This window comes from Halichoerus grypus, chromosome 13 (assembly GCF_964656455.1).
Source record: "Halichoerus grypus chromosome 13, mHalGry1.hap1.1, whole genome shotgun sequence".
In the NCBI taxonomy this organism is placed as follows: Eukaryota; Metazoa; Chordata; class Mammalia; order Carnivora; family Phocidae; genus Halichoerus; species Halichoerus grypus.
This window is the reverse complement of record NC_135724.1, coordinates 61,727,806-61,740,225: the sequence shown is the minus strand read 5'-3', so window position 1 is coordinate 61,740,225 and position 12,420 is coordinate 61,727,806. Positions and strand designations below refer to the sequence as shown.

At 47.6% G+C, this 12,420-nt stretch overlaps 1 long non-coding RNA gene across 2 annotated transcripts; it reads right to left on the bottom strand.

Annotated features, from left to right (window-relative positions):
* Positions 1-4,150: 4,150 nt before the first annotated feature.
* LOC144379791 (uncharacterized) lies at positions 4,151-11,856 on the bottom strand. Of its 2 annotated transcripts, none has more exons than XR_013443172.1 (4): positions 11,801-11,856; positions 10,928-11,145; positions 5,469-5,543; positions 4,151-4,234 (listed from the first exon to the last, which is right to left on the bottom strand). It is a non-coding gene; the product is annotated as an uncharacterized LOC144379791 (long non-coding RNA). The 2 variants fall into 2 exon arrangements; XR_013443171.1 differs by having other exon boundaries at positions 11,121-11,145; positions 11,801-11,854.
* Between the last annotated feature and the right edge of the window lie 564 nt (positions 11,857-12,420).

Here is a 12,420-nt window from a genome sequence, read left to right as displayed (position 1 = left end):
GGATGTCCTGAATGGAGGCATTCCTGGAATGAAGCCCTGCTGCCTCATCTAAATGCATCACAAAATGTCTGGAGTTAGCCTGGTCGTTGGTTACATCGTGGCAACAGACGTGATCAGAGTTCTGGCCCTGAGACCAGCAGTCTGCTTCACAAGGAAAACAGGACACATCTACATGCTGTGGAATAAATTTTGTGCTGCAAGCCACAGTCACGCGGAGCTGGAGTTGGCTGGGGACATCAGACGGGTGTCACTGCAGCCACGATAGCGCATCTCCCAGACCTCTGCTCTCTGCACCTCTAGGTCCCGTAGTTGCTGAACCAAGAATGGGCCACTGGGGCCTGGAGATCTCTCTGCATTTACTCAGTGCTACTTACACATTCCCTTCCTGGAGTGTTTTGTTTTGTTTTGTTGTGTTGTGTTGTGTTTTTACTTTTTTGGTAGGATCATTACATATGATTCTATGAAAAGTACACCCAGACCAATTTCCGTGCTGGAAAACCAGCTCACGTTTTGCCCAGAGCAATGTTACCAAGGTTGTTCTGCTTCCAACACTAACTGAGATACATTCTCCCCTCCTTGTCAAATCTTGTTGTCCTTAATCAAGTGGATTTTCTTCCGTCAGCCTAAATTACTACCTGCTGCAGTGTCTTGGCCCCACAGAGAAATCCATTTTACCACTGTCTCCCGAGAGGCTAAGTCCTTGACTCCTAACCAGAATAAAGTGACTCATTCAACTGGTCCACTGCCTTTCAGAATGAACATGGCAGCATGGCTTGGAATATTCTTCCTAAAATAGGTCCCCTGTAATAAATATACCCCCAGAATAGGCAGCAGCAGGAAGGGAAAGGCACATTGGAGTCATTCCATGATGTGCTAAACAGGTGGTTTAAATTGTCTCTTTAGAGTAGGTAATTATGTTACTCTTGGGTGTAAAATCAGCATGATGAGCAGGTAAGCATGAAATTTTAGGAGGCTGTCATAGGAGAGGGGGTGGAGATGAACCAGCAGACATAAGATCATCTAAGTTACCAGAGTTACAAAGAGTAATGAGAACAAGAACAGGCCTGGTCCTGAATCATGAGGTTAGCTTTCTAGTCAGTTGTCTGCTTCTCATCCTGGGCTGAAGGTGAATGTCATCCTAGGAAGAGCTGGGTGTCAGTCGTAGGAGTTGAAGTCCATTCATTTGGTTGATTCCCTCTAATTTGCTGTCCCAGGAAGTGGTTAACAGGGCCTGGTGAGGTCCCTTCTGTCCTGGTTGTGGAGAGTCTTTAATTTGGTGTCTCTTCTGGTAGACAGAATCACCTGGCGTCAGTCCATGCTCTTTGTTCTTCTTCATTTGGGCTTTCGTTGAAGAAGGAGTTGGGAATTGTTACTCAGCACCCTGTTCGTGGTTTTGACAGACACACGTCCACTCAGTAGTGCTGACATGTTTGGAAGTACTGATCTATTGAAGTGAGATGGCCTCCTTTCTTTGTTACCTGTTCCTAAATCTCGCATTCAGTAATTCTCAGAACACTTCACCATTGTGTCTATTTGTAGTGTACAATTGCCAGTGTTTGAGCTCCTGTCTCCATTGCACAATAAAAAGAAAAATTCTTTGTGAAGTATGTTCCCAGTTAGAGTTTTCTGATGTGACTGTCAGGGGAAGGATTTTCCACCTTGCTTTGGAATCGGTGTTTCCTCAGTGTGAGGATGTCCTTGTTCACTAAGGAATATGGGATAAGTGAGGACTTTCCCTTCCTCATCCCACTGAGAGGATTTTATTCTGCGTGAGTCCTCCCAGGTCCTTGATATGTTGGCTCCACGTGTAATGGGATTCCCACATTGATTTCTTTGGATTTCAGCGGCAGCGATGATCCAGGGTGTCCCAGGAGGGTTCCTGCACCTTCACTACTGCATCAGGGATGAGGTACACCCCGAGTTCTTGGTGTAAGTTCAGGCTGGAGCTCCACCTGAAGCTTCTCCCACTACGATCCAGCTCTAGTGTTTCCCCCCACATGAGTTCGTGTGAGTTCGTCACCGAGTGATGGGTATTGAAGAGGGCACGTGCTGTGATGAGCATTGGGTGTAGAACGTAACTAATGAGTCATGGAACACTACATCAAAAACTGTACAGTGCCTAACTGAGCATAATAAAAAATAAAAAAAAAGTGCCTGAAAAAAAAAAGGGAAAAGAGAAAGAGGTAGAGAGGCACGAGGGGAAGGAAAATGTTGTGAAAGCTGTGAGGCAAACATCAGAGTGTTAAAATTTGACCTTGATCACAAAGAAATGAAATGGAATTGTCTACCAAGGAGCAGAAACACGTTATAGGACATTGGTGATTAGAACCTATTGACAAGTTAAAATGTGAGAAAAAGCACATGAGGATGGGATGCTGGGGGAGATTAAGATGGGGAAAATCAACAAAAGCGAGGGACTGAAAGAGGTGCCATGTCACAGTTTCCCACCAAGACTAACAGAAATCTCCTGTTCTCTGAGGCTACGGAATGAGCCACAGGTTAGGTGGTTAGAGACGAATGTGTTGAAAGAAATGTGACAGTATTGCAGGGGTGTTTCCACATGGGCCTTACAAGAGGTGAGGACTGATGTAGAAAAAGACGTTAGGGTTCGAGGCCGACAGTCAAGAAAGAGTTCTTGAGACGTTGGTTGCAAAAAGGTGATTTTATTACAGCACAGGGACAGCCAGGAGTGCCTGAGGATTGTCACACATATCACATGGGGGGGCGGGGCAGTGTTCGGTGCCAGCTTCTGGTGAACAGTTTTGACCCTTATATCTTGAAGGTTGTTGAAGGTGGAAGATCTCATCTTCTGTAACTTATTCCTGCTGAAGAGGGGCGTAGAGATGTCCCAACCTATGGGTCACTGTTGGTCAGTTGGGGGCCTCTATATGTAGGAGTTGCAAAAGGCTGAGTCGAGGGGAGACCGGGTGGGCTTCCCCTGAGAGTCTTGCCTACAGACTGAGCAGAATCAATAGAACCTCAAACTCACATGGAGAAACGGTGCCAGGAGGTGACCCCCTACCTCCCACAAGGCTTCTTGGAGGCTCAGGGGGCCCAAGGAGTGGGGCAGCTCCCACGTGAGTGGCAGTCCTACATGTATCAGCTTGATACCGGGGCCTACTCTGTGCCCACAGGGATGCACCGCTGGGCGAGGTGAGCTGTTCTGCTCACATTAGCCTGGGGGCCGGTCTTGTTCACTTGTTCCTCAGATGCATGAAGTGGCGATTGGGCCACCCCACCACTATCTCATCCCAATTAGTGATGTTCTGAAGGAAGCTCTCTGCTGAGTTTTGCAGGTTGGGAGGGCAGGCCTGGGTCCTGCAGAGTGGGGATCAAGAACTCCCGAGGCCCTTTTCCAGAAGAGCACAGTGCATACACCTTCTGGGCTCCGGTCCCTACAGGTACCCACTGCCCTCCCTCCAGGGTCAGCAGCTGCTGGAGGATATAGCCCGACCAGCACAGGAAGGTGTACGGATCAGGGTCAGGTTCCCCGCAGGATGTGCTCAGGGCATCCTAGAGCCTGCAGGGACTAGGACCTTCCTCTTGTCTCCTCTTTGTGCTCAGGCGCTAGGGCAGCCTCCCAGGTTTTGTGTGGTTTCCTGAGGGGCCAACAAGTGAGTCAGGGAAGCGATGGAGAACATGTGTGCATGTGTGCCTTCCCCATTTCCTGCCAAACTCACCCCATTCATAAGTCCTTCTCTTCTGATTGAAAGACGGCTTCCCTTATTTTGTCTCACAATTCTGTCGAAGGGAAGCATCTTGAGGGCTGCAAGGAAGAGCAGAATCAGGCATAACCATCTTCCCAGGCAGGAAACACCCAAGTGGGTGTCCCAGACCCGGCCTCCCATCCCCAGGCCCCTCCAGCAGGGTGAGCTATGCCCTGTGGACTTCCAGCCCGGCTCCCTGCTCAGCTGTTCAGGGCTGCTTCCCAGAAGCAGTGGTGAGGGGTCAGGGTGATGCTAAGAAAGGGCTGGGGAGGGCTGCGGAGTGATTTCATGAGCACTGCAGATGCAAAGCCTCAGTGCCTGCAGGAGACCAGGTCCTCCAGGGTGGGCCTCGTCAAACCAGGGAATGAGGAGGAGCTAGGAAGAGGTGCTCATATACGGCAGAGAGAGGAGGGACAAGAGCTGCAGGAGGAAATGAATTACAGGCACAGTGTTGCTCCTTCCATCGGAATCCTCTTCATCCATGGAGTCCTCTTTGTGTGCGGAGAACAGTGGTGATGCTGGGGGCGCTGTGGGAGAGGACAAAGGAGAGTTAGTGGAGGTGACAGCCTATGGCCTGTTGCTCTCGGGATGCTGGGCTCTGACCTCAGTTTGATAGGTCCTCGGCTCTGAGTCCTCCCTGGCCTTGGTGCCTTTCTCTGCACAGGGTGGAAGTGGGTCTCTGAGCTCCCCCCTGCTTTTCCCACCTCCGGTTCTCTCCTTGACCAGGAATGAAGTCTGTATCATCATGTCCCTGCTGTAGGCACTCACTGTCCCCATGACTGTCTCTGCAGGACTTTGCCTTCCTCCCTGCTTGCCCCTTTCCCTCCCTGCTCCCCTTCCTCCTCCTCTCCTAAGGATGCTCCTTTCCCTTCCCACAGGGTGGGCCTGTGGCATGGCCAGTGCTGTGAGCCTGGGGAGGGGGGTTGGGAGAGGAGCAGTGACTCCCTGGCCCTGCTGCCCAGAGGCTCTGTCCTATGCCTAGATGACACCTGGTGACAGGTCAGTGGGGCCGTGACAGCGAGTGGGTGCCGCAGGCCCAGCCGTACCTTCATACAGGCCTCTTGGATCCCCATTCCGCCACCGAGGGTCTCCCGGGCAGCTGCACAGGGGCCTCTCTCCCCTGGAGGCATGTGCCCAGGTCAGCCGCAGGTGGGCTATGAAGGCTGGCGGAAGCTAAGGGCCACAGCAGCCTATGTAGTGCTGCCAGCGGAAATGTTCTTTATCTTCTCCGGCTCTGGGTGTCCTCTTTAAGGTACAGCCACCAGGACAGAACCAGGAAGGTTTGGTACATGTCCTGGACGTTACGAGCAAGAGAGTTTACCTCTCTTCCCGCTCCTGGCTCTCACTAGCACTTAGTGTCCTGGTGCTCGTGTGTGGGAGAGGGTTGTTGTGGCTGCCGAGTCATGTGCATTGTAGGTCAATGACAAGAAAAGTACAGAAGCTCTCGTGCACAATCCCCGAGAGGCAGTGACCAAAGAAACCAAACTTTGACATTCGGCAGCGGCAGAGGGAAGGAAGTGCAGGTTTTATGGGAAAGATCATGAAAATAGCCCTCCAAGGAGTGATGATTCCAAACCCAGCATACACTAAACACCCACGGACAGAATTTCTCTTCTTCTCAGTCAGAAAAGATGAAATGAACAAATCATCCCTGTCGCCAGTGTTTCCCTTTCCTTTCTGATTTCTTATCCACCTTCTTCATTCTCCGGAGCGGCAGGTGCAACCCCACGTTCCCAGGGGCCTTCTCCCACTGTTCCCTACCTGAGTACTGTTCGCTGAGTGCTTCCTCCTCACTGCTGGAGTCGTGTATGGTCTCCACACGCAAATCTGTAGCAACTGAAAGAGGAACATTCCTGTTATTGGAGGGAGAGACTCAGCCATTCATACCACTTTAGTTGAGCTGTCTACGGGTCATGCAGCATCTGCCCGACCTTTCTGGTATGTTGTCAGATGTTCGTGGGGCTGGTGGACTCAGAGCCATTCAACAAGCCAGGGATCACAGTTTCAAACCTTCTAATGAGAGCAAGATGCTGCAGGAATCACCTCAGAGTGTCCGTTCCACATACCCGTTACAGCTCTCCCCTCCAAATGTCAGAATCTGAAATTCCAACAGGAATGGGACACTTGACATGTGGCTACTGTGAGTGAGCCATTGGACGTTTGATTTTATTTTATTATTTTAGTATACTTCATTGAGTTAACGAATAACTGTGTCAAATGGATTGTAGACAGGCTCCTTGGATAGCACAGCACTAGTAGCCACCAGTGAGCTAGACAAAACCCCTGCTCCCCTGCTTATTTCTCTCGCGTTAATTGCTGGCCTGATATGACCATTTATATGTGGGTAGTTCCTGGGCTCACGCACACCTGCCAGGCACTACTGGAGGCCTTGGGACAGTAAGAGAGTAAGGGGAACACTAAGTTCCCAGAAGAAAGGGAGTACACATTCAATGCAACACCTACCCAAATCACAATGTCATTTTATAGAAATAGAAAAACTGCTAAAATATATATGGAACCACAAAGGAACACAAAAAGCCAGAACATTCTAGAGAATGAAGAATGAGGTGGTGGCTCCATCGATGCGGACTTTTTAAATTATTATTATTATGTTCAGTTAGCCAGCATGTAGATGCTGACTTTAAAATACTATCTATACCTACACCAAGCAAAAGGCATGGTGCTGGCATAAAAATAGGCAGGGACACATTGGAGCAAAATAGAGAGCCCCCAAATAAATGCACTCATTCATGGCACAATGATCCTTGACAAGACTACACATTAGAAAAAGCATAGTCTCCTGAAACAACTAATGGAATGAAAAGGCTGCCTATATATTGGAGACAATATTTGCAATCCTTCTAGCAGAAAATGTGTTCATTTACAAAACGGAAAAGAAAATATGAACAGCATTTAACCAAATTAGAGATTACGGAAAAGACTTGAATAGACTTTGCTGCAAAGGAAACAAATCACTGGCCAACAGACATCTGAAAAGATGCTCAACCTAACGCATCATGGGGGCAACGTAAATCCAAAGGCTGATGAGCTATCACTTCATCTGTTAGGGTAGCGAGGACCCAATCCAGAAATTGAAACCCAAAACCAATGTTGGAAGGATGCAGAAAATTTGAGTCTTTGTATGCTATTAGTGGGATGCAGAATGGTGCAACTACCCTGAAAACGTGTGTTGAGTGTCCTCAAACAGTTGTCAAAGGAGCTCCCATAGATCCAGCACTCGCACGTCTGGGTGTCCAGCCAAAGGAATTTAAATCATTATGTTGAAGATACACCTGCAGTCCCATCTTTGCAGCATTATGCACAGTACCCAGGGTATGGAAAATAGCCCAGGGTTCACTTACAGATGAATTTCAAGGACAAATTGGTATATCCATACAATATCCAACTTATTTAGCTTTTAGAGGAGGAGGAATACCTGTCATTGTGGACCCATGAATGTCATCGGGGACACTAATGTGAGTGAAGGAAGCCAATCACCAAGAAACCACTACTGTCTGATTGCATTTACATGAGGAATATAAAATAGAGTCATGGAAGCAGAGAGCAGAAGGGTGGTTGCCAAGAGTTTAGGGAGGAGGCAGTGTGTTGCTGTTCCATGCTTGTGGAGATTGAGTCATGCCAGATAGAAGAATCTAGAGACCTGGTGCAAAACCATGCACATTGAGTTGACAGTAATGTGCCATACACTTGGAAATTCGTCAAGAGGGTAGATGCGTTGTGACATGTGTTTATACCGCAATCAAAATCTACATGATCTAAAGTATGAAGCTGAAAAGGACCGACAGAGTTTGGTGGGTGGGAAAGAGGGGAAGGGTTGCACAGGTAGATGGAGAGGATGACAGAAAGCTGCTCTGTCCAGGTGCCAAAGAAGATGTCTACACAGTGTGACCCCAGCAAGTTGGCCACGACTTTTCTCATCCCCATTCACGAAGGAGCTAACATTATGCTACGTGTGGGCAATGTGGGCTCAGATAACACTGGTGCTCCTGATCTCGAAACTTTGCAGTCAACCTCCAGCAATGGAAACTACGATGTACAGATTAAGGATTTCTAGGACAACCTTCCTTCTTTCAGTGGGACAGTTGGTACTGGAGCAAACGAATGACATTTCAAAATCAAGCAGTCTATTTGTTCCTGTTTCTTTGAGGAAAATAGGTGTTTGAAAATCAGCTCCTCTTAAAATCCATGTTTCTCAGATTTATGCTCCAAAAGAAAACGGAAACCCTAATTTGGCTCTGTTTACATTCACAGTGACTTAAAAGAACTACCTTGACTTGTTTACTTGCAAAAGCCTTCAGAATCAAACAAGCCCCTCTTGCACTGGCAGATGGACAGGGAAGTGAGTGGTGATTCTCCCGTCACACTGTTGAGGTTTGAGGTTCTCTTTCCCCACCTTGTGATGCACAAAGCACTCTTCCTTCCTCCTTGGTAGAGGCCCAGGTACCCACAATGATGCTCAGTCCCTGAAGAGGACCTCATTTCTCCTTTCATCTTACACTTTTTTTGCCCACCTCAGAGAGCCACACCTAGGATCAGTGGTGGGCTTGTGATTTTCCATGTGAGAATGACAGTTTTATTCTTAGACACCGTATCTAAAGGCAAATGGTACATATCAAAGGAGAAAGATGGAGTGAATTGGCTCTCACTTTTCCTGGCAGCTGTCTTTCTCAGGTTCCCGCCAGATCTGGGTGTGGCCCGAGGCTGCCCAGAAGCCACCTGCAGGAGGAAGGAGTCTGTTCCAGCACTCAGTGCTTCATATTGGGGTGGGAAGACTCATTGTGGGGCCTCCGAGGAAGAACATTGTGTGTGAGTGAAGTGGCAAGAGCGGGGGACCATGACCATTCATGCCACGCGACCTGCCATGAGGTGAGAGTCTCATGGACGCTGACTCAGGAACACAGATTGTGAAACACGAATCTGTGGTTATTCTCTTCCTAGTTAGTGATGAGGTTTGTTTTCCAGGTGAATTGATGTGTATTTGCAAGGAAGGAACACATATTTAAATTGTGCATGTTGAAGTGTTTTCACATGCATATACATTCATGATTTGATGGTGATGGGAAATTTCATTGAGAAATTGGGCACCATTAATTGCAGTGTTTAAGGAAACATACACCTAGGGGAACACACCACTCGCCAAACTAACACACACACATGCACACAAACCCTGAGAATCACAGCACATGTATTCACGTGTAGACACACCTACTGCCCCACACACAAACCTACACCACCTAAGGGCAGCACAGTAGCTTCCGGGGACAGTGCCATGTGGCCACAGGTCTTTACCCGGAAAATCCCTTTCTGGTACTTGGACCCTTATTCTCATTCCAGCAGGACCTGGAATCAGGGTGGCTCTCAAATTTGAGCCCGCAGTAAAGCCCCACTTTTCCCATTTTTCCACCTTGTTCCAAACAAGTGCGTTGACTCTAGAGTACAGAATACTTACCACTGTCAGGTTTCAGCAGGGTCACCTGTGATTTCAGAGAAGAAAACATTATGAGCATCGAATCATGCCTTGTCCTGCTTGCACAGCTCTTTTGTGATTTTGGGGATGGGAGAAAACCAGGTGGGAAAGGGTGACAGAGGCCAGCGAACCCCAAAGCATGAACAGAGCAAACTTAGTCATGGACACAGGCATCAGATCTTCCTACAGGATGCATGTACCAAATCATTGGCAAGGAGGAATACTGCTACCCGTGGAAAAGCTCACTAGCCTGCAGACTGTAACTGATCCTGCTTTTTTTTCAATGTGTTTGGAATCAAGTATCAGTTGATAATAGACTCTCACTAAACATTCTCCCCACCACGTAAATTGTACTTGCTGAGATTTTTGTATCTGACTTCGATTGAAAGAGAAAAAAAGAATGTTGTATCTCACACAAAGAAAGGCCAGCTTACCACCTTGGTGAAAAGTGGGCCCTCTGCCTCTTTGCTCTCCAAGGAAAGGTCATCCATCAGGTCATCCGGGGAAGCTAGGTAGATACACCCAGAAACTGTCAGGACACTGGTGGGGCGGCTCAGGAATTGCTTTGGGAGCTTTGCTTGGTGTGGACGTGCGCACAACAGTATGGCAAGGGTGGTTAATGAGTGTGGACTGATCTGCTGCTGATTCAAGAAAGGTCAGGGAGAGGAGCAGGAAAGTAAAGAGAAACACTGCCTCTGAATTTTAGCTACAGGGAACTGAATCAGGGTGAAATCGTCAGTCTGAAAGAGGGTAAACACTAATATGCATGCTACGTTTTACTGACACAGTCCTGTGACCCTACTGACTCTTTGAAGTTCAGCAAAACTGCACCTGTGTTGTGGCCATTTTCAAGACAGATTCTTTGCCAGGATAAACCTATGCTGCTCCTACCTAGATCTCATCTCTTCTAGAAGATTGGAATTCATTTAAAGAACACCGTGTTGCAGGGCTACATTCAATCCTACCAAAAGTACCCTCCAGTTTTATATTTGTTCACTAATCATTTATCATGAGGAAAATCAAAGATACAAGCTTTCAACATACTGACATGCCTGCATTTCAAAATAGCCACCGTCAACGACGTGCTGTTTCTTTCCGGTCTTCCGTTTCTGTGCAATGTGTGTGTGTCCTTTGAGTCAGTGGGAAGTTCATTGCAAGTGGCAAGTTCATTGCAAGTGGCAAGTTCATTACAGAGGGGAGGTCTGGTGAGAGCACGGACACTCTCTCACCTGGCCATGCAGGAGATTTGAAGTAAGTTTGGTTGGGCACCAACCTAATGATGAAGCTTTAGTGGGAGTCCCCATTTGCCACTTGCCCTTCAGCATGTGCTTTCAAGATGTGAGCATTTTTGAAGGCTAAAGATGATTTTTTGATAGACCAAAATGTCTTCCTGATTCTTCTCTGCTTTGGTTATGTATGGGAATTGTCTCCAACTATGACAGATGTTGGGCCCTTCATTTCTGCCCCATCCCCATCCTAGGAAAGGGAGCCCTAAGCAAACCTTCAGGTGTAGCTGTGGTCAGGGAGGAATGTGGTGTCCTACATGGTGTGCACTGTGTGGATGAGGTTTACCTTTGGAAATGTGCCACTTATATTGATGTGTGTAAGTGGGAAATGTCTTCTGGTGAAACATACGCACTCAACACACCCACATGCACAATCCCATCCCATCGACTCACAGAAACAACCCCCAACCCTCATGCACACCAGCCACACCACCTAAATGACCTACTTGCTTCCAGGGACTGTAGAACAGGGTCATAGGTTTCTACAGGACAATCAGTTTTTCTCACTCAGCCCCAGCCTCCATTCCCAGCAGGAGCCCAGAATCAGGGAAGCTCTCCAGACCAAAGGGGAGGTGAAAGCCCCACTCTGTTCATCAGCTAGATTTGTCCTCAAGAAGTGACTGATCTTAGAATACGTACTTGGACCATTTCCGGTTGCCTCCTCCTACGGTTAGGGAAAGGGAAACACTGTGAGGATCACATCATCCTGTGCACACCGCTTGCACACATCTTTTGTTCTCTTGGTGATGTAAGCAAGCTAGGTGGGATACAGTTATTGAGTTTATGATTAAAAAACTGATAAAATCACCTGCAAAAGAGGCTCCACCTTTGATAGTCAGATCTTGCAAGTCCATTTGAGTCAGCAAATACAAAGTTATTTTCCACAGACAAAATTATCTCCTGGAAAATGCTCGCTACCATACATTGTGTAACTAATTGGTGGTGAGGTTTGTTTGTTTGTTTTAATGCCCCTCTAAATATGGGTCAGTTAGTAGTATACACTCACAGGAAACTCTCAACACCGAGGACATTGTATATATCCTCTGGAATGTACATGCTCAGTTGTTCATGGAAATAGAAATAAAACAATGGTGGTACTTCAGACACAGAAAATGACTTTACCATGGAGCCTGAGTTTCTCAGTTGTTTAAGCGTGTGCCTTCAGCTCAGGTCGTGATCCCAGGGACCTGGGATGGAGCCCCACATTGGGCTCCGTGCTCAACAGGGAGCCTGCTTCTCCCTCTCCCTCTGCTACTCCCCCTGCTTCCTCTCTCTCTCTTCCTCTCTCATAAAAATACAATCTTTAAAAAAATAACTACCTGAAGGAGAGTCGCAGTTTCTTCTTATGCCTTCGAACTGGGTCCTTCCATCAGGCCCTCGGGACCAGCTAGGAGGATAGAGAGCCACTGTGAGGACACTGGTGTGGCTGCTCAGAAACTAGTCAGGGAGTGTGGGTGGATGAGGACAGGAGGCGAGTGTGTGCGTGTGGGTGGTTAAGATGTATGGACTGCATCGCTGCTGGGCATCCTCCTTGGTGGACAGAGGAAGGGATGGGAGAGGAGCAGGAAGGAAATGAGAACAGGGCTTTTGTCTTTCTAGCTAAGGCGAGCCTGATCAAAGCGCAATAGTCAATCAAATACATGTAAACCCTAAAGTGGCTTCTGTGTGAGGACTGAGTCCCATAACCTCTCTTGACTGAAGTGCAACTAAACTGTCACTCTCTTCTTCTTTGGAAATCAGTTCTTGCCCCAGGATCCCCCATGTGTCGCTATTCTGTTCATCATGTTTGTAAGATTTTGCACTGCATGAAAAGCAGCCTTTATTGCAGGGCTGAATTCAATCCTAGGGAAAGTATCCTAGTAGTTTCCTTCATTAATCGTTTCTCCTAAAGAAAATCAAATATACAATATTTGAAAATATTGACACCCTCCCTTGTAAA